The sequence below is a fragment of the Podarcis bocagei genome (assembly GCF_964188305.1).
Source record: "Podarcis bocagei genome assembly, chromosome: 12".
In the NCBI taxonomy this organism is placed as follows: Eukaryota; Metazoa; Chordata; class Lepidosauria; order Squamata; family Lacertidae; genus Podarcis; species Podarcis bocagei.
Genome location: NC_138137.1, coordinates 29,909,466 through 29,934,510, shown reverse-complemented (window position 1 = coordinate 29,934,510; position 25,045 = coordinate 29,909,466). Strand labels below are relative to the sequence as shown.

General features: G+C 42.8%; 1 long non-coding RNA gene across 1 annotated transcript in view; it reads right to left on the bottom strand.

Annotated features, from left to right (window-relative positions):
- Nucleotides 1-1,660: 1,660 nt before the first annotated feature.
- LOC308570327 overlaps nt 1,661-25,045 on the bottom strand; it is a 61,261-nt gene continuing 37,876 nt past the window's right edge. The window contains exons 2-3 of the long non-coding RNA XR_014001128.1: nt 2,374-2,514; nt 1,661-1,738 (exon numbers count right to left, since the gene is read on the bottom strand). This is a non-coding gene — a long non-coding RNA (uncharacterized lncRNA). The remainder of the gene's footprint in view (nt 1,739-2,373; nt 2,515-25,045) is intronic.

Sequence of the window (25,045 nt, the reverse complement as noted above, 5' to 3'; positions counted from 1 at the left end):
GCCTACACAGTCGGCGGCAATATGTCTCTGAATACTAGCTGCTGGGAACCACATATGGGGAGAGTGTTGGTTAGCCTGTGTGAGAACAGAATTCTGGGCCAGATGGGTCTTTGGCCTGAACCTGCAAGGCTTTTCTTATGTTCTGAATTATGTAGCATCACTCTGAATGCCAGTCCCTAGGGAAGAACAGCAGGAGAGGGCTAGTGCACTCCTGTCCTGCTTTCATGCTTCCTGTAGACATCTGTTTGACCACTATGGGAAACATGATTTTGGAGAAGCCTGTTGGGCTTGCCAATCAGAAGGTCGGCAGTTCGAATCCCTGGGATGGGGTGAGCTCCCATTGCTCTGTCCCAGCTCCTGCCAACCTAGACAGGCATAGGCAAACTCAGTCCTCCAGATGTTTTGGGACTACAACTCCCATCATCCCTAGCTAACAGGACCAGTGGTCAGGGATGATGGGAATTGTAGTCTCAAAACATCTGGAGGGCCGAGTTTGCCTATATCTGACTAATAGTTCGAAAGCACACCAGTGCAAGTAGATAAATAGGTACTGCTGTGATGGGAAGGTAAGCAGCGTTTCTATGCGCTCTTATTTCCGTCATGGTGTCCCATTGCGCCAGAAGCGGTTTAGTCATGCTGGCCACATGACCCGGAAAGCTATCTGTGGACAAACTCAGCCTGAAAGCATGATGAGTGTCACAACCCCATAGTTGCCTTTGACTGGACTTAACCATCCAGAGGTCCTTTGCCATTTACTTTTACCTTTACCTTTACCTTTTACCTTTTGGGCCTCTGCTCATACAGAGGTCTGTTTAGTCCTCTATCTCTTGGACTTCTGTCTGCAGGCAAAGACTTTCTTCTTTACAAAGGACCTTCTGAGATGGCTGTCTGCCTCCAGGTTTTAATTTTTTTTAATAAAAAAATAAAAAATGGGTGATTCAGCTGTTTCTGTTTCAATTTGTAAAGCTCAGGGAGCAGTTATGAACCTTGCAAACAACAACTTTCCAGCTCAGTAAAGAATTGAACTGTCCTATTTTGTTGAGGTTACACTGCATTCAGGAAGTCTCAAGTTCCATTTCTCAATATTCCCATGTGACATGCTGTAGTCATTGCTTAGTGGGCATAGACAATTCGGACCTAGATGGACCAGTGGTTTGTGCTGGTATATGGTAGCTTCTTATATGTTCTGTTTGGCAGGGTTTGCTTATAATTTGTTCTCTGGACCAAATGCCTTCCTTTCATTTATTTTTAGCATCTAAAATTGCTCATCCTTTCCTTTGGGGAGCTAATATGCACAATACCATTTTGGCAAAGATTCCGAACCACATTTACCCCTGCCAGTGACAAAACTTTCTTGCGAAGTAGATATTCCTAAAAAGTAGTTGTGAATAACATCATCTGTGGCCAGTAGTTTATCAGAATATATGATTGGTATTCCTAAATAAGTTTTGTGTGACCCAAAGGATTAAGTGTGCAATACTGCACACACAACACATGATAACCAGAAATATGTAAGTACAGGTTCTTATTTCTCTGGCCACTTATAGATCATCTAGTGTGCCGTGTTTGTATGTGTGTGGTTGAGAGGAGAGGAGCCGTAGCATACCCTGTGTACCAAAATAGTAACCAACTGCTTTGCCAAAATTACGTTTCTGTTGCTGCAATGGAGATGTCAGTTTTGGCCAATGGTGTGTAGGAGATGATTCATCGCAAAGTACCATTTGCTCCTAAGGATCACCTGTAGTGGAGGATACAAAAATAAAGCTTTGGCGGGAGGGAGGGATGATGAATAAGCACTCTGTGCTGAAACAAAGTTCTCCAGTTACCAAACACTTGTTTTGCTTTGTGGGGAACTCTTATACACACACACACACACACATTCTCCCGACACATCGGGGTCTCTATAAACTGACATAATTCACACTGTTCTTCAACAGATGACTTTCAGTCTCTCGCCAATCTTCTCCTTTCAGATCTCTGTTCTGTGAGAAATGGGCCCTCTGTCATATTTTTTCTTCTTCTCAGCAATTTTGTTGCAGGCTCCCCCCACCCCTTGTATATTAATGATCTAAGAGATTTATTATTCAGGTTCTTCCCCGCTTTCTTTTTGTTGTTGTTTGTTGATCTTTTGTTGTTGTTTTCAGCTTAATTTCTATAAATTACTGTACAGTTTCCCATAAGGTATAATTAAGCAGAATTGCTAAAGTTTTAATTATTGTGTATTATAGATGTTGAAAGCAACATTAGCACTTAGCTTTTTAAAATGTGATAGTATATTTATAAGCAAGCATTTATAAACACATTTACATATAGTTAAGATGAAAAAGGTATTTGAATTGTAGTCATTAGCATTTCTTCAAACATATGGCATACCAGCAGAGGCCATGGGCCATGCCTTCATTAGCTGAACACTGTTTCATCAGGATCGCGGCTTCCTGCTGAGGCATCCTGTGGAGTCCCCTTCTGTCCCTGAGGTTTCAGTGACAAGGGACAATATGTCCCCAAGGTGAAAATCTGGGAAATAAAGCAGATTAGCCCTCAGAGGCGTTCTTATGATTATTTAATCACACTTAGAAAAGAACTACACAGTGCCGCTGAAAAAAAAGTCTGCCTAACCGAATTCTCTTTTTCTGTGTTGGTTTCTTCAAAGAGCTATCCCTGAGTGCAACAAAGACAGAGAGTGACAACCACTTTTTTATTTTTACTATTACTTCTCCTGCTAGATTTCTTATCTGCCCTTAACCATATGGTCCCTGGGTGGGTTACAACCATTAAAAAATGCAAGTTTACAGTCTGGGTCCTGAAAAATATGCCTCAGGAGTCAAAGGCCAGAGTAAAGAGGTGTGTCTTCAGCATAAGAGGAAAACTACATAGTGAGGGGGCCAGAGGCACCTTTTTGGGAATGGCACTCCATTTTTATAAAGCTGACCTGATTAAAATTTGCTAGCATGATGGCCAGAATTTGAACAAGTCCTAATAAGGCAGCACAGGTCGGTTATTGTTCATTAGTTTATAATTTTTATTTTTACCTCTCGGATGAAATGTTTCTTAAGCAAGGCATGTGCAGGATTTTCATTTTAGGGTGCTTTTTTTTAAAAAAAAGAAAGAAATAAAAAATATCATCAAATAAAAGTCATGACCATATTTTATTTGTGAATTTCTCAGGTATATAAAGAGAGCTTAATATGACAAGCAAAAGCATTTGTCTCAGGGCATTAGTCTCTTTCACACCCTGCCTGCCACATATATCATTGTAATATGATACCCTTTGGAACAAAACATAGACTTTGAAACATCAGAATAAATGTACTGCAAAAACAATGCATGCATTTCATTTATCACAATGTTGTTTTGAAAGGATTTAATGTTTTAAAGATACCTTTTTCCTTTGGCAATACACTCACGGCTGTTATTAATTTGGGAATAGATGGTGGAGCAATAGATATTGGCCGGAACAGAACTTTGTGCTGTTTTGTCAGATGTTGCCCCAGATTCCTCTGTTATTTTAGTTCATAACTGGCATGAAAATGTCAGTGGTGTTAATCTTAAATCTAGCACAGACCTCAAGGTGTATTTCAGCAGTCGAGGTTTTATCTGGGCTAATCTTGAGAGTAACAACACCGTTCCATCTTTGCTGCCAAAGGACAAACATTAGTTTGATGATGTCGGGGACTGGACAGAGGAGGAATGGTGGAGAACGCTTGCCCAGCCTGACCCTTCCAGAGAAGAGGAAGACAGTTCAGAATTACAACAGGGGTTTGAGGGAGGTCACAGCTCAGAGGCAGATGAGGGGGAAAGCTGGGAGATAATGGGAGAGGAGGAGCAGGCAGAGCTGGAGCAGCAGCTGGCTGACATGTTATCACTAGGAAGCATTCCAGACCCACCATCTCCCAGAACCTGGCGAGCCTTAAAAGTAGGAGAGCAAAGAGCTCAAAGACAGATGGCAACCGTAAGCAGCAACCATAGAGGGGGTGATGCTGATGACAAATGAGGGCGAGAAGCGGGGTGGAGATTTACTCGGGACAATGACATTATCCAAGAGGTTGGGTTCTATAGCCTCCCTCTGTAAATACTGAATAAAAAGTGGATGGTTAGAACTTTTCCTTGTCTTTGTACGTTCCTGGCAACTGGCTATAGGAGTTGCTTATAGCCATCGGACAGACACTAGTTGATAGAGTGTGAAGGGATTGCAAAAATGACAAAAGAGAATGGAAGAAGAGCAACTTGATGAAGAAGTAATTAGCTCTCATGAAGCTTGAGGTCTGACTTGAATAGGCATGAGCGAATTTGTCAATTTCAGTTTCTCATTTCTCCAACCTTAAATTTGGTTCCCCACATTTCCACATCAGTTTGCGATTTTTTTAAAAAATCATTCTCATGAAAATTCATCAGTATTTTAGCACAAATTCCACATTCCCAGCATGTTTGCACTCCTGTCAGAGCGACGTCTATACTGGCTTGGTCATGTGTACAGAATGGAAGATGGCATGATCCCCAGGGATTTGCTGTATGAGGACTGGCTTCAGGCAGCAGGCCTGTTGGCAGACCAACTCTGCATTACAAAGGTATCTGCAAACGTGACATGAAGACTGGCAACATTAACCCCGTCATATGGGAATCCCTTGCTGATGACTGCAGTGCCTGGAGACAAGCAGCCAGGACATGCAACCATAGCAGTGACCAGAGGAGGAAGGAGTGCTGAAAGAAAACATTTCTCTCCACATCGGTCTCTATAGCCACACCAGGCACTGTAACCTTCTAACTGTTTGGCTTCATTTCTAAAGGTTCAGTCCTCTATTGTCTCCCAAGACAGATGGATCCCAACAGCCCTTTATATATATATATATGCATTTTGGTATGCAATTTTGTCTTATAGACACAATTTTCCAAAGCATTTCCCCCCAATACAAAGTATTTTATATGCATTTTTCACTAATATATATGCATTTTTCTGCACATTTTACCCTGGTGCATGCATTTTTGCACAGGTGACTTGGCTAGAAAACTGAATTGCAAAATTCGCAGACATGCGAATTTTGAAGGATGGTAGTGTCCAAAACACATTGTTTTGGAAAGTATGAATTAGGTAGGTTCACTTTTGAATGCCAACTAAAACCAAGGTCTCCCCCAGCCCTAGACTTGACTCCCGTAATAGAAATAGAGCAGGCAGCTCAGTCAAAGAGCCTTTGCTTGACATGCAGGAAGTTCCAGGTTCCATCCCTTACATCTCCAAGCAGGGCTGTGAAAGATCTCTTCCCTGAAACCCTGAAGAATCTGCTCATCCATAGAGACAATAATAAGCTGCATGAACTAATAGACTCAGTAGAAGGCAGCTTCCCATGTTCCTAGAGTAGGTTTGTCAGATCTCTAGATAATGCCTTGTTTTACTGGACCTGGGTCACCGAATCTACAGGCCTGGATGCTACAGAACACTGAGAGGAAAGAATACAAGACAGCACCACACTGTTACGTTTCATCCCTTTATCTAATTGGCAGTATTATGCTGCTGTATTCTTGTCCTCCTCTCCTTCCAATTGGCCAGGCGGTACAGGAAGAAGCAGATTAGTGAAGTGGAGGCAAAGGGAAGAGGGGACACAGACCTGCATGGTATTGGTTATTAGTTGCGTGCTCACCCTCCTACCCTATAGGGCAGTGGTGGTGTCACCAGTTGCACCACGAGCAGTGGAAATGTGTTTGCACTTTTACTTATTTTTGTGGTTATTTCCATTACCCCCCTTCATCACTACGATTCCCGGGTAGTTTACAACAAATTCACATCACTACAGGAGATCAAATAAAATATAATCATCACAGTAGATTTTCATCAGTTTCCACTTACAGCAGACAGTTGAATTATTTTAATTCTATTAGCCACCCAAACATTTGCACGAATACACAGGCCTCACACAGAAGCTTATCAGAATTGGTAACTGCCTCATTGGTAACTGCCTCGTTAGTAACTGCATTAGTTGTTTCCTTGTATGGAAATGCCTCCCACTTCACTGTTCCACCTCAACCATTTCCACCTGGAAATGAGAGGAATGGAGCACCTGGCCTGCTCAATATCCACACCACATTTTGGGCAGGTTGGCAGAAACTCGTGCCACAATGGTTGATTTTGGGGAGATATTGCTGCTATCTTTGTCATAAGCCCCTTTGAGAAGGAATGGTGGGAGCCACCCCCTCCCCCTGCTTCTGATCCGGATCCTGAATCATCCCAGGAGCAGGAGGATAGTATAGATTTGGAATAGTGGTTTGCAGAGGGACATAGTTCAGAAGGCAGAAGCTGGGAAATACTGCATGGGGAACAGCTAGGAGAAAAACACTGGAAGAGAGAGGGTTAACAGATTCACAGTCTCTGGACAGCATTCCTCCACTCAGCCCAAGGTCAAGAAGAGCTCAGAAAGTCTCAGAGAAGAAAGCACAGCGGGTACAAGCTCAGATTACAAGATGTAGGAGCGATGTAGTTTAATAGGGACGGAAGGTGGTGTGATGCTTAATTTGTTTTTTTTAAATAATATTTATTAAAAGTTTAAGAATTACAGAAATAAATAAAAAAGAAAGAGAAAAAGTAAACAATACAAATCAATACATTACAGTACATATAAAAAACAAAAGACACAATACATCAAAACAAAAACAAAAGCAAAAAATTAAAAACACATCCAATATTTCCATATCTTTATCTTTCATTAACTTGTTTCATCGACCTCCTCACACCTCCCTTTTTGTGTTCTAGTTATTAATTATTTCAGCAAATCCTTTCCATCTTTCACTGTTTTCTGTCATTTAATTATCTTAATTTATTTTAACCTTATCTTATCATTAAAACCCTAAAACTTATTTATACTTAACTCCTTATAACATTTCTACTAAAGCCATATAATTTCATTCCAACATTTTTCTGACACTCATTAATTTTGCAACATTTCTCTAAATAAATTTTTTAAAACTTTTTTCCAATCTTCTTCCACCGTCTCTTCTCCCTGGTCTCGGATTCTGTCAGTCCTTTCTATCAATTCCATATGGTCCATCAACCTGGTGATCTTCTCTCCGAGGCTCTTAACTCTTTTCCATGTCCCTTCTGCAGATCTTCTTCATATTTATACATGCACTTTACTTTATCTTCTGCTGATCTTGTTCTTAATTTCCTTCCTTTGGCACTGAGGAGTAGATCTCGGGGAAACTCCAACCTAACAATGTCTTTATTCCTTCTCGACAGGTCAGCCCATTCTCCATAGTCAGAACTAAAGTCCAAAAGATATTTCAGAGCGTGTTCCAGAGTCCCTCCAAAGCTAAAGGCCCCCACAACTCCAATCTCCCCCTGACCCAAATCCAGATCCCAGAAGCCAGAACATCCCTGCATAAGGGGATCTATCCAACTTTCCTTCTCCAATCCAAGTGGGGCTCCAGGTGTGATGCTTAATTTGGAGCACCACCATTTCTAGGAGATATGTTCTTTGTTCTCTCGCTGTGATTATTAAAGTTTCTAACTGGTAAGATGTTCCTTTCCTTTGATCTTCTTATCTACTGCCACAGGGGGAGGAAGCCGATTCCCCGAAGCCTGACAATGAGTAAATATGTATTGCAAGTGTTGGGAAAATTACTATACTGGATCCATATTTATATCCTACCATTTCAGAAAACCACCCCTCTTTGAAGATGATGTCTGAAAGATCCACAGCTTCTAGGCCTGAACTTTAATTCCATGGCTTATTCTGGCACCCATGTGTCTCAAGAGACAATGTTGTGCGCCTCTGGGGGTGAAGCCAAACTGCTGTGTTAGCAGCACCAATGTGGGGCACAAGTCTGAGCAGTGTGTATGCTCAGTCCTGGCATGCCCAAATGACAAGACCCTATCTCTCGGCTTCACTGTTGCGGTCCAAAGGAAAGCAGAGCAATACGTTTGGCACCAGCTTGGCTGCAGGAAACAGAAGGTTTTCCTGAACTGAAAGAAGTGTCTCAACTCAGAAGCCACCTTTAAAAATACTTTTCCGGTATCAAGTCCCAGTAATGTTGATTGTTTGTCTTATATTCTAGCTGTCCCTATTTATTTATTTTTGCACATCTGTGCCTCTTTTCTGCCCACGCCTTGTTTAAATGTTGTTAGGTTATCAACTCCCAACAAGTCACAGGTCCCGTCTGCAATATACATTTAAAGCATGCTAAGAGACCCCTCCTCCCTTCACGAAGCTGCAGTTCCGAAAGTTGGTTTAATGATCGAGACGACCTCCACAGGGTGTCTAAAAGTAAACTTTCTAAGTGGCGTAATGGTCTAATCTTGTTTCTAGTACACGAATATGTAATGAGTGCGCATGAGCACAAAAGCACCATGCAGGGTGCAGTAGATGCTGTTTCACATAAAGGAACACATAACTGGCCTTCCAGAACTCTCTATCAGGCCCTCAGGCCTCTTCCCAAGCCACACTCCTCACAACCCTTGTTCTGTGCCCTCCTCTCGTGATTTTACCTGGCCAGAACATTTCCTTGAATTGTGAGAATACCTCTTGCATACCTTGACGGAGGATGGAGAGCGGTACATGCCTGGGCAGGCCCACTTTTGCCACTCTCACCACTGATATGTGGCCCCTGGAAGATTACCCATGAGGGGAAGTGGCCCTCAGGCTGGAAAAGTTTCACCGCCCCTGTTTTATATGCTGACATAATGTATTGCGTTTTCAAAATATCAGTTTCCTGTAAGCCGCCTTGTAAAGATTTGTATCCTGGACGAGGAGATATAAATAACTGAAATGAATAAATGAATAAACTTCCCAAATATACATAACAGATTTTCTTCCATACAGAAACACCAGTTTTTGTTATTCTCACTCAAAAGCAGGAGGGGAAGCAAAGACGCTGAGCCAAAAGACCCGCAGCATTGCAATATGTAGCATTTGCAATTCATCTTCAAGAATAGTGTCAATATTGATGGAGTTTTATATAGATTCCAACAAGGAACAGTAGGCTAGCGCAGGCAGATATTTACTTTTGGGAATTCCCTTTTGGGCTTCTTTTTTTTGTTAAAAATCTTGCTTTATGCACACAGTACCACAAATCCCTAGAAATGTACCATGCTATTATTGCCAGCTGAGTTCTTCCAAGCAAAGATGACATCAGCCATCTGTCACGTTATACTAATCCTGGGGAGGAGAGCCAACTGTAGAGAGAATAAATACCTTTTTATATCTATTAGCCAAATATTTACATTAAAAATGAAATGATTAAAATCTCACCAGACAAGCTGATGATTCCCTCTCAGTAAGCTATACAACCAGAGTGTGTTTGTAAATGTAGTTTTAATCGCTTTAAACAGACTAAACTGCAAGCATATATTAAAATGGATGTCCCTCTTGATATTTTTCAAACAACAAAAATACTTTCCATTAGGAATCTAGAAAATTCAGATTTAATGTAAACACATAGTTTTTGTTATTCTCACAAGTTTGCCAGCGTAGGCTATTTTTTTTGGGGGGGGCAGGCAATTGGGACTAGATGTTTAGAAAACAAGAATGTTTATGGGGGGGTCCTGTGCATTCAATTTGGAACCATTCTCCATAATGATGAGGTCTAGAAACTTGTGTTTTTAAAATGAAAGAAAAACCATATGTCATTCTCTTTGAGGCAGAGGAACACCATTTTGGCACTTGCTGATTAGAATTGAAAAGTGATGTACACAAAGAGGTAAGTTCAATAAATTATTCTTTATTAATCTGTCAGGTTCATCACTCGATTGCTCTGATCTCATAACTTGCTTTTTCTCATGGCAAAGAGTACCTGTGAATTCTGAGGTACTTGCTCCTAGGGATTTTGGAGAATTTCAGTGAAAACGGAGAGGGGGACAGAAATGGCCAGTTTGCTTATTCGTCCCATGTCCTGAATGGAAACAGATCCAGTGAGTACAACTGATATTCACTGTTGTTGCTGCCTCCAGTCAGCAAACAATACATGACTGATTACATTTCCACCCCCCACCCCCTGCATATGACTTGCATTTACTTTGCATTGAAATAAATGGGGTGGGATAACGTAGCGATAATGTAATTTACGTAATTAATTACGTAAACTATGTAAGTTGCATAATTTCATCTCAGTGGCCAGTGAGACAGATAAAGGAGTTTGGGGTAGAAGATTAATTGCAGCTGAACTATTACAGCGCTACATGGGATGAATACAAGGTGGAACAGGAAATGATTCCTTCAGACATCACTACTATGTATCGTATGTATGGTGATCCCTCAAGCAGTTGCTCTTCCTTGGTATTTTCCTGATCATACTTTTCATGCCAGTCTGTGGAGTGGTCTTGCCCACACCTCCACCTTTGCCTTTCCAAGAGCAGGGCTCCATGTCGCACCTTGACAGTTGACCCGGCGGCTACAGTGTTGATTGGAAGATTGAGGAAAGTTTTTGGGAAAGGGTCTTGGAGTTAGGGATAGGGGAGAAATTCACTTCACATTTAGAGGTGAACCTACCTAATTCGCACAACCTGAAACAATAGACAAACTGAAACACACCCATACCCATGTTAGGATATTTCCGTTCCACCTTAAAAGGGAGCAGGCTTTGTGAGTCACAGAGTCTGCGCATGTCCTATTCACAGGATGTTTATGTTTGCTATTCCTTTCGATTTTGCAGTTGGTCGGAGACACTGACTCAGAACGGTCATGTTTTTCTTTGTTCTGTTCAACGCAAAATAAAGTCTGTAAATATGCTCTTCTGCGGTGCAGCTTTCTGGCTGTGTTTCTGCTGATAAAGAGTGTGCACGAGCCCAAGGAATGTGGCAGTCTATTTCTGAGGCTTCGTGTCGCTAATTGCTGGATCTGCGTGACTACAGGAGATCGATGGACGTCCGGCAGCCGGCTTGGTGCCATGATGGACTATATCTCCTTGGCAGTATTCCCAACAACCCACCCCTCGAAATCCACACACTTCTCCAAATTTCGCAATGGAATTCTCTAGCCAGGTAATGTGGGCAAAAAAATTGCATATAATGAAGCACATTATTTGGGGGGAAATCACATTGCCAAAAAAAAGTGTGTATCAGGCAAAATTGAGGACAAAAGTGTCCTGAAACAAGTCCCCTTTAAGAATGTTTACAACTTGTGGGCTTTTTAGTTTAGGAAAAAAGCAGGGAAATGAAAACATGGTTGAGAAAAAATCTGCATGCTGTGAAGAAAGTGGGACGGCACTGACCTCCATCTTAGATGACTTAAAAAGAGGTCTGAGTCAATTCACAGAGGATAAGCCTATCAATGAGGTCTAGTTATGGTGACTGTATTCTACTTTCCTGATAAAAGGCAGTGTGCCTCAGATTGACATGTTCTGTGGAGCAATGCTAGGTGAAAGCTGTCATTTTCATATGTTGCTTGATGGCTTCCAAAGGCATCTGATTGGCTACTGTGGAAACAGGATGTTGTACTGTATGAGCCTTTGGCCTCATCTATCAGGACTCTTCTTATGTCCTTATGGAATTCAACCAGTTATGCTAAACAGACTTACATGACTATAGAGGTCAAAGTGCTCTGTTGAATGACAATGATCTATCCATTAACAGCTGAATGAGCTTCAAATAAAAACCCACATTTATTAATTTGTAATACTGGTCCATCTGAGGATTGCCTCAGACTGTGCTCTTATCAGCAAAATTTATAATCTCATTACAATCAACAGTACTACAGGTACCAATAAATCATATATATATATTGTCCTGAAGTCTCAAATATTAAATCAATCTTGACCTCCAGCTACTATTTCATTTCTAGATTGTATTTGATTTCTAACTTTGCAGTCAATCTAATTTTGATGGCACAGCAGCATTGGGCTGGCAGAATAAAGTTCAGATACTCATACCTGAAACAAACTGCTGCTTGAAATGTATGAACAATAGTGAGCCAAAAGCAAAGGCATCTAGCAGATGCTATCTGTTTATAGGAACTCCTGAGAAACTCCAGGTTTGAATGAAAAAGCAACTTCAGTACAGCCAGCCTATTAGTTCAGAAAATACATGTTTTCATTGAAAGGCAATAGAAAGGCTCAGGGCAGCAAATGGTGCCTTCACACTGCACAGTGTTGAAGGGGACTTCCTCACATTTCATGTACCAATCCTTGCAAGCAAAGTGATTTGGGATCAGACATAACAATGGAAATTGAAGACGCCTGCAAAATATAGATCGTTCTTTAAAAGCCTCGGTTGAGGGGGGTGGATGGAATTAGCTGAGAACAGTTTAGAATAAATATAGGCATATTTATAAAACAAAATCAAATCGATATGGCTCAGCATAATCATGTGTCAACACAGATAGAATCACATTACCTAAGAACATGGGAACTTGAACTGATAAAAACTTAAATAACATTCCCAACATGAAGCTTAAGGCTCCAAAAGGAAGTTCCAGTACTAATTTCTAGAAGAAAATTTTGTCTGTCTGTAACAAAAATACCAGAGTTCCAGTTTATAGACTTCATATCAAGTTAGTTGCAGGTGAGCAAAAGGAACTGTGGACTGCATCCAAGCTAAGTTCATAGAACTTCATCACCATTGAAATTCATGGAATTAGGTGGTTGTAACTGAGGATTGGGGAGAAACTGGTTTGGTTCACATTTTAAAGCATAGCTGCCAAATTCCTGAAATAATACTTGAACTGAAACGGACTTCTCTGGTGCAGTTTTCCAACAACAACAAAAAGTATACAGAAATGTGTATGTTAGCGAAAAGTGCATACAAAAATGCACATATTAAAGAAAATAATGTACAAAAATGCATTCTGATAAGGGAAAATAGCTGGTAAAATATGCATATACTAGGCAAAATTGTATCCGAACATTCAAATATTGGCAGAAATGTGCATGAAAGCACATGTGAATGTTCATGCCGACTTTTTAGTTTAGAAAATTGCAAAAGTATGCAGAAATGGGGCAAACTGATGATTGGAAAAATGAGAAACTAAGAAAAACCATAATTGAGAGATTGGTCTACCCCCTAGTCTAGATCCAGCCTATGGTGGACAGGGGGAGCTGCTGTTTATACAAACCAGGTTTTAAATAAATATACTTAGTGCTGGAAATCCATATTTATCCCATCATTAGGCCCCCACACAGAACCTACCCATAGCAAATATTGTTGGATTCCAACTCCCACTAGCCTCACCAGCATGGCTAATGGTGAGGAATGATGGGAGCGAACAACATCTGGAGGGCAATCAATTCCATATCTCTGCTTTAAATTACTAACACATTTGTGAAACCTGAATTCCATAGTCCAGGTTCAATAGAACACACCTGAGTTCTAGAGCTGTTGTTTCTTATTAATACTAATGTAGACTGAGATTGAAACTCAGCTCAAAGCTGAGTAGGGAATCTTGTAACAGCAGGTAAACATAGTCGTAAAATGTGAGAAACGTGAAGTGATATAATTTAATTTGGGTGATAACCCAAATATCAGGAGAACTGCAGTGATGTTATTGCTTAGTCGTGTAAATAGTTTAATTAAATGAGGCAAACTTGAAGTGAGATCTACAGTGTGGTTATGAGACTAACATTGTGCCTGGAAGGTGAAACTTATCTGATCCATGCTCCCATTTGAAACAGGCATCTGTTCTCTTTGGGTGCTTCTGCAATCTTTAACAGGTTATCAGCAGAGGAACATCACTTCAGAGCTGCACAAGGCTGTTGATTATTTTTTACATTAAAAGACCATTTGAACTTTCTGCTAAGTTAATAACAGCTTGATCCGCAAAACTGCTAAATCAAAGTATCTGCATTCTGCTGGCTGGATCCCTCTGAAGTTAATAGGACATAACAGCTGGAACTTGGGATGCTGCTGTTGTGTTAGCTACAGAGGTAAAAACGGAGGTGGGAACTGCTTCAGCTAAACTGATTCCATATCTTTAGCCCCCCAACATGGTGCCCTCTGAATGTTTTGGACTACAACTCCAGCCAGAGCCAGCCACAACATCCAGAGGGCACCAGGTTGGTGAAGATTGTATTAAGAAAATGGGGCGATGCTTTAAGAACCCCTTATTGTATTCAGGGCCGTCTTAAGCATATCCGGCACCATGGTGCAAAGATCCCTCCGGCGCCCCCTCCCTTCCCTAGAATTTAGAACTTGGGGCCCATCTCGTGGACCACCTCATAGCCCCAGGAGCCGCTGCCCACAGAAGACACCGCCGATGTGGTGGACGCAGCACAGCTGGCCAGACTGCTGGATCCCCATGCTCGCTTGCGAGGCTCCAGGGTGCCTCCTCCTCTTCTGCTACTTGACGACAACCCACTTTCACTCCTGCCCAGGAGTGGAGGGGTGGCGGCTGGCACCGGTGACACGGAGGAGGCCCCTCGGGAGCCACTCCCACCACCACCACTCCCGCCACTTCCTCAGATGACGACAGTGGCTCGGTGGGCGGTAGCTGAAGGGATTCACATGGCTGAGGGAGAGGAGGAGGAGGCAGCCCATCCTCAGCCGCTGCTTCAGAGTCGAGGAGTGCCTCCTCATCCGCCACAGCCCATGCCACTGCCGCAGAGCGCTTGTGGGAGCAGCACAAGCAGCAGCAGTAGCGCCAATGTGCCCGCCGCAGAGGGGGGCGGGCCGAGGAGGGTAGGAAGGAAAGATGGTTGGTGGGGCACAGCTGGCGGTGTGCAAGGAAAGGGGAGGCCGCCGGCAAACCGCGTAGCTCCCCCACTCGCTGGGGTGCCCCTGAGAAGCCAGCGCCCTGGTGCAACGAGCCACTAAGCCCTATGGGAAAGACGGCTCTGGTTGTATTTTGTTAGGACAGGCTCGTGCTAGATTGAGAAAGACACAGCTACTTGGATGGTTCTTAGAGCAGAGGTTACTAACCTTTGGGGACCAGTAGGCACTAGAGATCGGCAATGCCAACTGGGCTTTACAAATTTGTGTTGCCCATGAGGAATTCAGTGCTTGTCCATTTGTTTCTTTGAAGTCCCACCTGAAAATGCAGCAGCCCCATCTAGTAAATAAGGCTGGCTTCATTCCTTAGCATGCTAACTGATCACATGTATAATCTCTCCCTTGCAAATGGTTTACTTTTATGGTTTTCATTACTATTATATCTCACCTTTCCTACAAAATTTATCAGTTGGACCCAAAAAGCCGTTTAGGTGCCTTGCGGCACAACGATTATATGAACACCCAGGACTTCATGAGATGTGTTCCTCTTCCCTCCCACACCCCACATTTATTTTCAATGTGTCTGGGGGGAAAAAGATTTGAAATAATAAGAATGCTTTCTAGTAAGTGCCCCTTTCAGGTGAGCAAGTCAAAAGTACCGTGATGTTATTTGGCCCTTCCCACATACCATATCCTGCCTGGAGAACAAAAACCAAGGTGCAGTTTGATAGACCTGAGCTAAATGCACTCTCCTAAGATGTTGTGTGTGTGTTTGTGTGCGTATGGTATTTGGTATTAATTTGCTCTTCTGAACCAAACTCAGCTTTTGGGAAAGCCTCCACAACAAACACAAACGTGTTCTGTATAAGCTTACACTTTACAGCCAATTTTTTCGCTGCAACCCCAATGCCAGAAGGCGCTTTCTCTCCGTGAAAGAGACTCTGATTTAATTCTATAACATATTCCCTCTCTCACATGTCCTCCCTGCAAATGTAAACATTAGCAATCGCTATGCACTGATTTCATTTTAACCTGAACTGTATTTACTTATACCTAAGGACAATTCTCATGGAGCAAAGAGCCCCAGTATTTGTATTTCAGAATAAATATTATGAATCTGTCTCTCTCAGGGGAAGAACATGTTTAGATAACCTGCCTTTCACATAGGAAAGCTGGCTGCACTTCCCAACATGGAGACAGTGCTGAGTATAAAAATCCAATGCCTCTTGGCCATAGTTAAAAGATGTCCCTATTCCTTTGCAAAGGGTAGAACGTATGGAAGCTGTAAATAAATTATGATTGCCAAAGATCAGAGGAATTTTTACACAAGACCAAAGCAACTTAAGCTTGCGCTTTGATACAAACCTGTTAATAATTCAGCACAACAGTAATCATCACATCTCTAGAATTCCTAACAATTGAAGTGCCCTTCGGGGGTATTAGCGGATGATTAACAATAGCTTTAAGTTTTTACTGACGGACCTCTCTAGAGGTAACATAAGGTATAGTGTATTATTGAAGAAGGAGGTGGAACATCTATCTATGGTGAAACAGGGCCGGTAAATCTTTGGGCACAGAAGCTTGTTGCGCCGTCAGACATTATCCAAGAATAAGTGCTGATGAGAAGACATGTAGAAGGAGTTGAGTTGCACTACATTATAACTCTAAATGATCAATGGACTCTTTCGGAGCTGCCAAGCCAATATATGTTCAAATTTCAATCTAGCAGAAGCAGAAGGAAGCTTCTGTTTAGCAGTAGTGGTAGGCTTCTCTGTGTTGTCTAGAACAGGGCCAGGGAATCTATGGTCCTCCAGACATTATTGGACTCCAATTCCCATTATCCTCAGCCAGCACAACTAATGTTGATGGGAGTTGTTGTCCAACAACCCGTGGAAGGCCACAGGTTCTCCATTCTTGGTCTAGATGCACATGATATCACCACCTTGCTGAATATCATCATTCCCTCACCTGTGCTGTATGCTGAACAGAGTGGAGCTGGTAGGCACAGGTCAAGTATCCAACTTCACAGCTTCCCTAACTAAGGAGTGGGGAGATTGCCTTCCATCACTCACTAGTTGTGATGGCATTCAGCCAGGGTGGTTTAGCCCAGGGTGAAAGGAGAGATGTTTCCCTTCTTTCTGCCTTTGCTTTCATAGGTAGGATAATTGTCTGGGAAGCCTAATGTTGTATTAACAACAGTGGGGTAAACCGCCACCATTGTGGGATGCCTGGAAGTTGAGCTAAATGGACTTCAGTCTGATCCAGATGTGTTTTTCTTCTTTTGGGGTGGCAGCTGGTAAGAAGAAGGGAAGAATCTACCCCCTTGCTTACAGTGTCAGGTTTACAGGAGTATTCACATATCACTATGTTAATGTATGCACTTTTCAGATGAGCTCACCTGGAGTGTTCTCACAATCATTAACATTGATTAGCATCACTCTACCCTGTAACCAGACTGTAGAACAACCAAAGGTGTTTAAAGTGTGTTAATAGGTAGCAAATGTGCCTGGCGAAGTCCTCCTGACTTCCTGGCACATTTGCAATACAAAGCTGCTTCTCCCATTCATTCACACAGTTTTTTGGATGTCCAGAATGATCTCGCTCTCAGAAAAAAACTTGCTTAAATGCGAAGAAAACCACTCAGGTCCCTCTCTTCCCTCTTCCTCTCCCCAACACCACCACAAAAGAAGATTACTAATAAAAGACAAAAAAGCACTTCCAGATGTGATTTGCTTTCATTTTCCAGCTGTATCAGTTAACATAATACTGCACTCCTCTTTCTAGCCATGGAAATGCATCCTAAAAAAAAGGATGCTATTCATCCTGAATGAGCTAGGTTAAAAATAAATTACGGCCAAGTATTAGAAGGCTTGTTTTATCACTTCGTTTCATACAGATCTTTAACTTTCTCGCCTATCATTCTACAGTTCAGCAAAAGAAGAATTATTTTCCCTGTCTGCTCTCAGATGCTGGAGTCTTTTATTCAATAACAGTTTGCAGAATGGTTCAGAATAGGTTAATGAAAGATCTCTAATACTCTTGCTAGACCAATCTTCTTAACAGAGAAGGGTCATAATAGTAATTACATAGGTGGTCCAGCCAGAAGGATCTTTTTATCTTAGAATTCAAGACACACTAAGTTTGACTAATCACCCACAGTGTGTTTGCAATTAAAATAGCACTATATTAACCCTGCCAATGTGAGGTATCAATATTTTATGTGTGGCTTGACAGTTCTAAGCGGAACATTTGAATGCTTGATAGAGAGAGTTCACTTTTAAAGAGAGAGTTTCTTACTCTTCCTCAGAACTGTAAACAGGAAAGATACTAAGGAGGGAACTCAAATGAGATTTTCATAAGAAATCTGATCTTCAGGATATTTTACACACTGTTGCCAAGAAAGAGGAGAGGAAAGGAGGGAGGGAGGGAGGGAGAGAGAGAGAGAGAGAGAGAGAGAGAGAGAGAGAGAGAGAGAGAGAGACTTCCTGCAAAGTCAAAATCTGGGATGTTTATAAGACACACATTTTTTTCCACTTTTGGGTCAGAGAATAAATTCCTTAACATTGCAATCTCATGCACACTCACTTGATCATAAGTCCCACTGAATCCAATGGGCCTTTCTTTTGAGTAGACATGCACAGCATCAGATTGAACACTGAAAGTCAGAATTGCAAAACTGAGTTGATTCTGAGTTACGTCATAAAGTGGGGAGGAAGGCTAGTGAAGAGAAGAGACCTGGATTGGACCTGTTGCCATCACTTGATGGTAGCAGGGTCAACACATGTCTGTTCCCTCCCCTCCCCTGAAATGTCCCACTGGGTCACTGCTGTAGCTTTCACCTGCCATTGGGATAGGTGCATTGGGGCACTCCTCACCTCTGGAGCTTTCCCCACCATGAGTCCCGCCCCCCTCCACTGGCAAAGAGTGGTCTCGCAGGGCAGGACTCAATGGAGGAACACCTCACTCCATCTAAACTTCTTTCAATATGGTGGATCCAAAGTTTGGACTGCTGTCCCCATGGAGGTCCCATGGTGCTCTCAATCCTTCATGATCAATGGTCAGTGATGTTGGGAGATGTAGCCAATCATCTGGTGAACCATAGACTTTCCACTTATGCTTTAAAATACACTTCTTCAAAGTCCGTATTAGAACAATACCTTGATTAGGCAGCCAAAATATAATAAAATAGTATGCAAGTTTTTGAGTTTCCTCAAACTCTTCATGAGGCTAGATAGTAAACAAAGCAATCTGGTTGGGGAGGGGAAAAGGCTGCTGGTGTCAATCAAGTTACAGATAGGTAGCCGTGTTGGTCTGCCATAGTCAAAATAAAAAAATTCCTTCCAGTAGCACCTTAAAGACCAACTAAGTTAGTTCTTGGTATGAGCTTTCGTGTGCATGCACACTTCTTCAGATACCTGAAGAAGTGTGTATCTGAAGTGTATTCTTCAGGTGAAGTGTATTCTTCAGGTATCTGAAGAAGTGTGCATGCACACGAAAGCTCATACCAAGAATTAACTTAGTTGGTCTTTAAGGTGCTACTGGAAGGAATTTTTTTATTTTGGTGTCAATCAAGCCACCCATGTCTGCATATAGTAAGCTTTAGTCTGCAAGTCCCCCTTCCAAGAGTAGCACTGGAATAGCTGCCCTGTGAAGTATGTTGTGGCCACCTTTATGGGAAATGCATCTGAAAGACAAAATGTTTCGAGGAGCTAGTGGTCTGACACGGAGCCCTTCCTGCCTCTGTTCCTTCCCCCTCCCTCACTCTTGTGAAGTTTTTTGATGGTTTGAGAACAGTCTTTGATGTTCTGAGAAGGTTGGGAGGAGATGAAGCCCCACATACAACTGCCTTAATCAGTTTGGGAGGATAGTGCTGGGTACCTTCTTTCATGTTGGGCATTGTTTTGAGAAAGTGAGTCATTGGGAGGGGGTGGCTAATGGATGAGCTGCACGTAGCCAGTCTGGCAAGCTACATAGGTTATCTATAAAATCGGACGGTTTGGGCAGAGTTTCTTTGAAGCTCATGCATGGACTGATAGGCCTTAGGGCCGTGCAAACTGAGGCTACTGGGAGAGTTGCTTCGCCGCTTCTCGAGGGCTTCCAAGTAGCAGATTGAAGTGCTTGCTTGGTATGTATACATTGTTTGCTGTTATAGAATGAAATCTTTAATCTTCTCACTCACTTGTGTATTTTGTATTGCTTCTGAATCTCATTTTAAAAGAACCACCTTGCCTTTGGCCAGACAACACCATAAGGTCACCCAGTAAGTTCAGTGCTCTAGCCAGCACATGGACTAAATGGGGATTTTGTTTATTTATCAGCAGATATGTGCAATCTAAGTAAGCATGTCCTCTGGGTGGTTCACAAATTAAAAAAATCATCATCAACAACAACAAAAATTCAATCAAAACTAAAAACAATAAACAGAAAGGGTAGCCTGTACACAAAGAACATCATAAATACAGCACAAGTCAATAAAAATCCAGGTCTTTCAACTAAGGCCTCTGCAGTGTGAGTTGAGCACTCTAGCTAAGTGTACTAACAAAGCTCACTGGCTTTTGAATCTCCCTTTATGAAAGTGCTTTGCATCTGAAAACAATCTTCAGCTAAGCCATTGATCAGAATGTTCAAGCACCTGGTCCACATTAGTAGTCCAAAGCATCTCCATCTCCATCCGAAAGCATTCAGGGTCTCCCAGGGTGCCCAGGTTTTCGCACAAGCATATATTTTTTTCTCCATCCCCTTTAACATCAGGGAGTACTCTGTCCATGCATGTATTCTAATTGTATACATAAAACATTGTCTGACACAATGTTATCTGACAAGGTGCAATTATCTGACAACATGGCAGAACATGATTGTGGAATCTCCTTGTGCATTTCCAAGCTCCATCCGCACACCAGAGCCCCTGGATCTGGACAAGAAAGCGATATAAATATATATATATGCTTATAATAGCTAATTTCCGTTGACTAGCATCCTATGTTAGCTGTGAACTAATTCTCCAAAAGCCAATCTGTATGTAGAATACACATGTAGGATGAAGGTTTCAGGTGATCTGGAGAAACCCCAAGGTTTGGGGGAGATATTTAGGGGACAGTGGGCAAAAAAAGTTGAAAAATCCAAAAGTGAGAGAATGGAATGGATAATCCTGAATGAAGGCATGGCTGATTGGTTGGAAAATTATACAGAAACATTCCACACATATATTGAAATATCAGGTGGGAGGGAGATTGCTGTGGTCTACATAAATTCTCTCTCTCCAGGCTCTCTGTCCAGCTGGTGGGGGAGTGTGTGTTCCTGGTGTTGGGAACTTAGGACAGATTACGGATTCTGCTGGCTTACCTAGCTGCCCAGCTATCTAGCTGCCCAGCAGTCTCCCTGACAGAGCTGGTCTCGGAGGCAGTATTGAGGGTTCCCAGACTGCTGGCTGCCATGACGACCATGGGAATGTCCCAACATGTCACTGGCCCAACCAATGTGGCTGGCCCCACTTTGGACCTTGTTTTCTTAACTGGGCAGGAAGCGGGTGCTCTGAAAGTGGGGGATATCGACATCAGTCCTTTGTCATGGTCAGATCACTTCCTGTTGAGGTTTAAGCTTTCAGCACCTTTCCCCTCCCTGCAGAGGCTGGGGATCTACAGTGGTGCCTCGCAAGACGAAAATAATCCGTTCCGCGAGTCTCATCGTCTAGCGGTTTTTTCGTCTTGCGAAGCAACCCTATTAGTGGCTTAGCGCTATTAACGGCTTAGCGGATTAGCGGCTATTAAAGGCTTAGCGGCTAAAAGGCTATTAGCGGCTTAGCGGCTTAGAAAAAGGGGGGAAGCGGGGGGGAAATCGGAACACTCGCAAGACGTTTTCGTCTTGCGAAGCAAGCCCATAGGGAAATTCGTCTTGCGAAGCAGCTCAAAAACAGAAAACCCTTTCGTCTAGCGGGTTTTCCGTCTTGCGAGGCATTCGTCTTGCAGGGCACCACTGTATTAGACTGGTCTGCCCTCTGAGGCTGATGGAGCCAGTGGGCTAGACCAGGGTTAGCCAATGTAGTGCCCTCCAAGAACAGAAGCACAGCCATTGTTTGAAATTTGCATTTCTCCAAATGTTGCAGTGCAGTTATCCAGCTAAGTAAGGTGAACAAAAATGCCCATACTCGGATATAGTGTGCATATATTGGTAGAAGTAACATTCAGAAATGCATTGTATTAGGGAAAATTTTATACATTAGGAAAAATGAATGAGGGGCGTTGTAGTTCAATGACATGTGGAGGGGACTATATTGTCTACCTCTGGACTAAAATCCAAATGAAGAGGCAAAAGGTTTTGACTCTACCTTCTTTTTGCATGGCATATGAGCTGAAAACCCACCAAGGTAGGAAAGTCTGGTTTTCAGGATTCTTAAGAATACGGTTCCTGCATCAAAATATGTTTGTAGGTCTAGCTTAAAGTGTAACGACTCCACAATGTCCTCAGTGCTGTGCTGTGCTGTGCTGTGCTTGATTGCAGCTCAATAAAATAAGGATAGCCTAAGATATACTGACTCTTAAAGGCATAATTGAAAAATCATGAACCCAGTCAGTGAAACTCACATTTATAGAATTTTCCATTATCTTAGGAGCTGATGTATTTTTTTTAGCTAGATTTAATGGGAGAGTTCATAATTCAATTCATTTTTTAATATGATGGTTTTGCTAGCTGCAAAATTTACAATCTATTTAGGGGACTCTTAACTAGTACATTCTATTCAGTCCTCCAACCGGCTTAGCAAATAGGCATTTTTTTCATGGAAAACAAATAGAGGGATTTGCCTGCCCAAGGTCTAAGAAGGTCTTTCCATCAACAAAGGTCCTGATTACCATATCCAGTACATGAAGAGACAGATTCCAAAGAGATCACAACTCAGCGTTGCCCCCAGAAAGTCCCAGGTTCAATGCCTGCCATCTCCAGTTAAAAGCATCTGGTAGCAGGTGAGAGGGGAAAAGCACCTGACTGAAAATATAGGAGGGAGAGAAATTCAGCGCAGTTCGCATTTTAATTTTTGAGTTCTCTGGATTTTGTGATGCAGTTCTCCAGCTCCAAAATGTGCACAGCAGTGCATAGATTGAGGGCAAGTGTGGTTGCGAACACACATTCTGTTCTAAAATCAATATATGATAGGTCAATGGCTCAAATGAGAACGTTACTTGAAACCGTTTTCTTAAAGAGTCAAACAATATTAAGATGATTAAATTTTTGATAGAATGGCCATTTACCCAGCCCAGGGGTGGGTGGCAGTTGTGATACACTGGAGTGGCTCCTCGTTCCCCTGGGCAGTGTAGACCTCCTCCAATGTGACCAGCTGTTTGGGCATTCCCTGGCTGGCTGCTAGGGATGATGGGATAACCTACTATCCACAAATGTAAATGCCCTGTCAGGGACAAGCTAGTGGGCAGAGTCTGGGTGGAGGACTGGAGTGGAGAAGTCTTCACTCTGGTCCACCTCCTGGCCATAAAAGCCAGCTGTGCCCGGGCATGGGACCACAGTCAGATGAAGAGCATTTGGAGCACTTGGCTGAAGAGCAGCTGGAATCATTTGATTTATTAATTACTAATTTACATCAAAAAAGGAAATTAAAATGTTAACCATTTAAAAGAAGCAAATGAGAGTGAGAACGTGTATGACTGGAGCAGGATTTCTGTTATATTTGCTAAACCTACTTGGGCTACTGAACTCTGTTCACCACTGCCAGGCAGGGAAGATTAACATGTGCAAGCCTGGAGCTAAAAAATTCAGTGTGGGGCTGTTGATGATCTGATCACACTTGAAAGTGCCTGATGAATTAGGCATCAAGATCGGCATGATGAGCAGAGCTTATTAACATCAACTCCCCGCCAACACACACACACACGAGATCTATGCATCCCTCAACATACACTTTGCCCAAAGGGTACAGAGGACTTCTGGGGCCCAGCCAGGCTTCTCTGCCAAGTTGGCTGTGCTGCAGCTGAGCTGAGATCTGTTTCCTCTGTGACCTTTTGCTGAGTGGCAAGCAGGGATTAGCACAGATGAAAAGACCTTAAGATCTCTTTCTCTCTCTCTCTTTAACATTGTGGTTTAATTTGAAGCGATATATTGCAGGAGAGCTAGAGGCACGAGGCTCCAAAAATGAGATTTAAAGGGCCACTGGACACCCCCCAGGCCTTGAGCTACACAATTCAAGAGAAGGATTGAAGCCACAGCATGTACCCAGTGTCCATACCCTAACAAGTATAGGGTTGAGTGGTCCTATGCAAAGAGATGTATCTGAGAAGCTAGCTGTGAGATTGCTTTGCTGTGCACCCATTTGTCTTCCTATAAGCATAAAAATAAGGACGTGGGTGGCGCTGTGGGTTAAACCACAGAGCCTAGGACTTGCCGATCAGAAGGTTGGCTGTTCGAATCCCTGCGACGGGGTGAGCTCCCGTTGCTTGGTCCCTGCTCCTGCCAACCTAGCAGTTCGAAAGCACGTCAAAGTCCAAGTGGCATAATAGGTACCGCTCCGGCGGGAAGGTAAATGGCATTTCCGTGCGCTGCTCTGGTTCGCCAGAAGTGGCTTAGTCATGCTGGCCGCATGACCCGGAAGCTGTACGCCGGCTCCCTCGGCCAATAAAGCGAGATGAGCGCCGCAACCCCAGAGTCGGTCACGACTGGACCTAATGGTCAGGGGTCCCTTTACCTTTACCTTTAAGCATAAAAATGTGAAGCTGTAGCCATGCTACAGTTTGGGCTACCCCTCCCTTTGGCAATTACACCATCCGTGAACCTGTGGCCTTTCATACTTTTTTTCTTTTTAACCCAACACCCATTGCCACACCAAAATGGATGGAAAACAATTCAGTAATTCTGTAGGAGATTGTAGTAAAAATGCAGTTCGCTCAACTTATGCAATAGCTACCAGCCCACATTGAAATATATGGTTCTGCAGTACTCTATTCTGGGGGGGGGGGGGCTTAATCAGTAAGGATACCCCTGTGGGTACACACTGAAGGAAACACATTGGCCCCATAAACCAGTGAGGTAATCAGATAGAGTTTCGACGAGTCCCACTGGATCTTAAATCATTACTGCTAAGTGTGGGGGAACTGTGGCCCTCCAGTTGTTGTTCGACTCAAACTCCCATAAGCCCCAACTAGTATGGCCAACGGCCAGGAGGATAACTGGTTGGATATTTTCTACTGGCGTGGCTGATCCAGAGGGCCGGGTTTCTCCCCCTGAGCAATTGTTTCTGGCTCCCAGTGGTCCCACTTGTTTTCATGGCAGCGGCAAAAATAAAAAAAAAAGTAGACATCGCGCTGGGGTGGGCATATAAATTTAATCCTCACTGCTCATCCCAACTGTCTGTTTGCATTTCTTAGTGCAGAAAGTATTGATCTAATGTGTAGAGAACTTTCCTATTCTACTTAATTCCGGAGGGTTCTG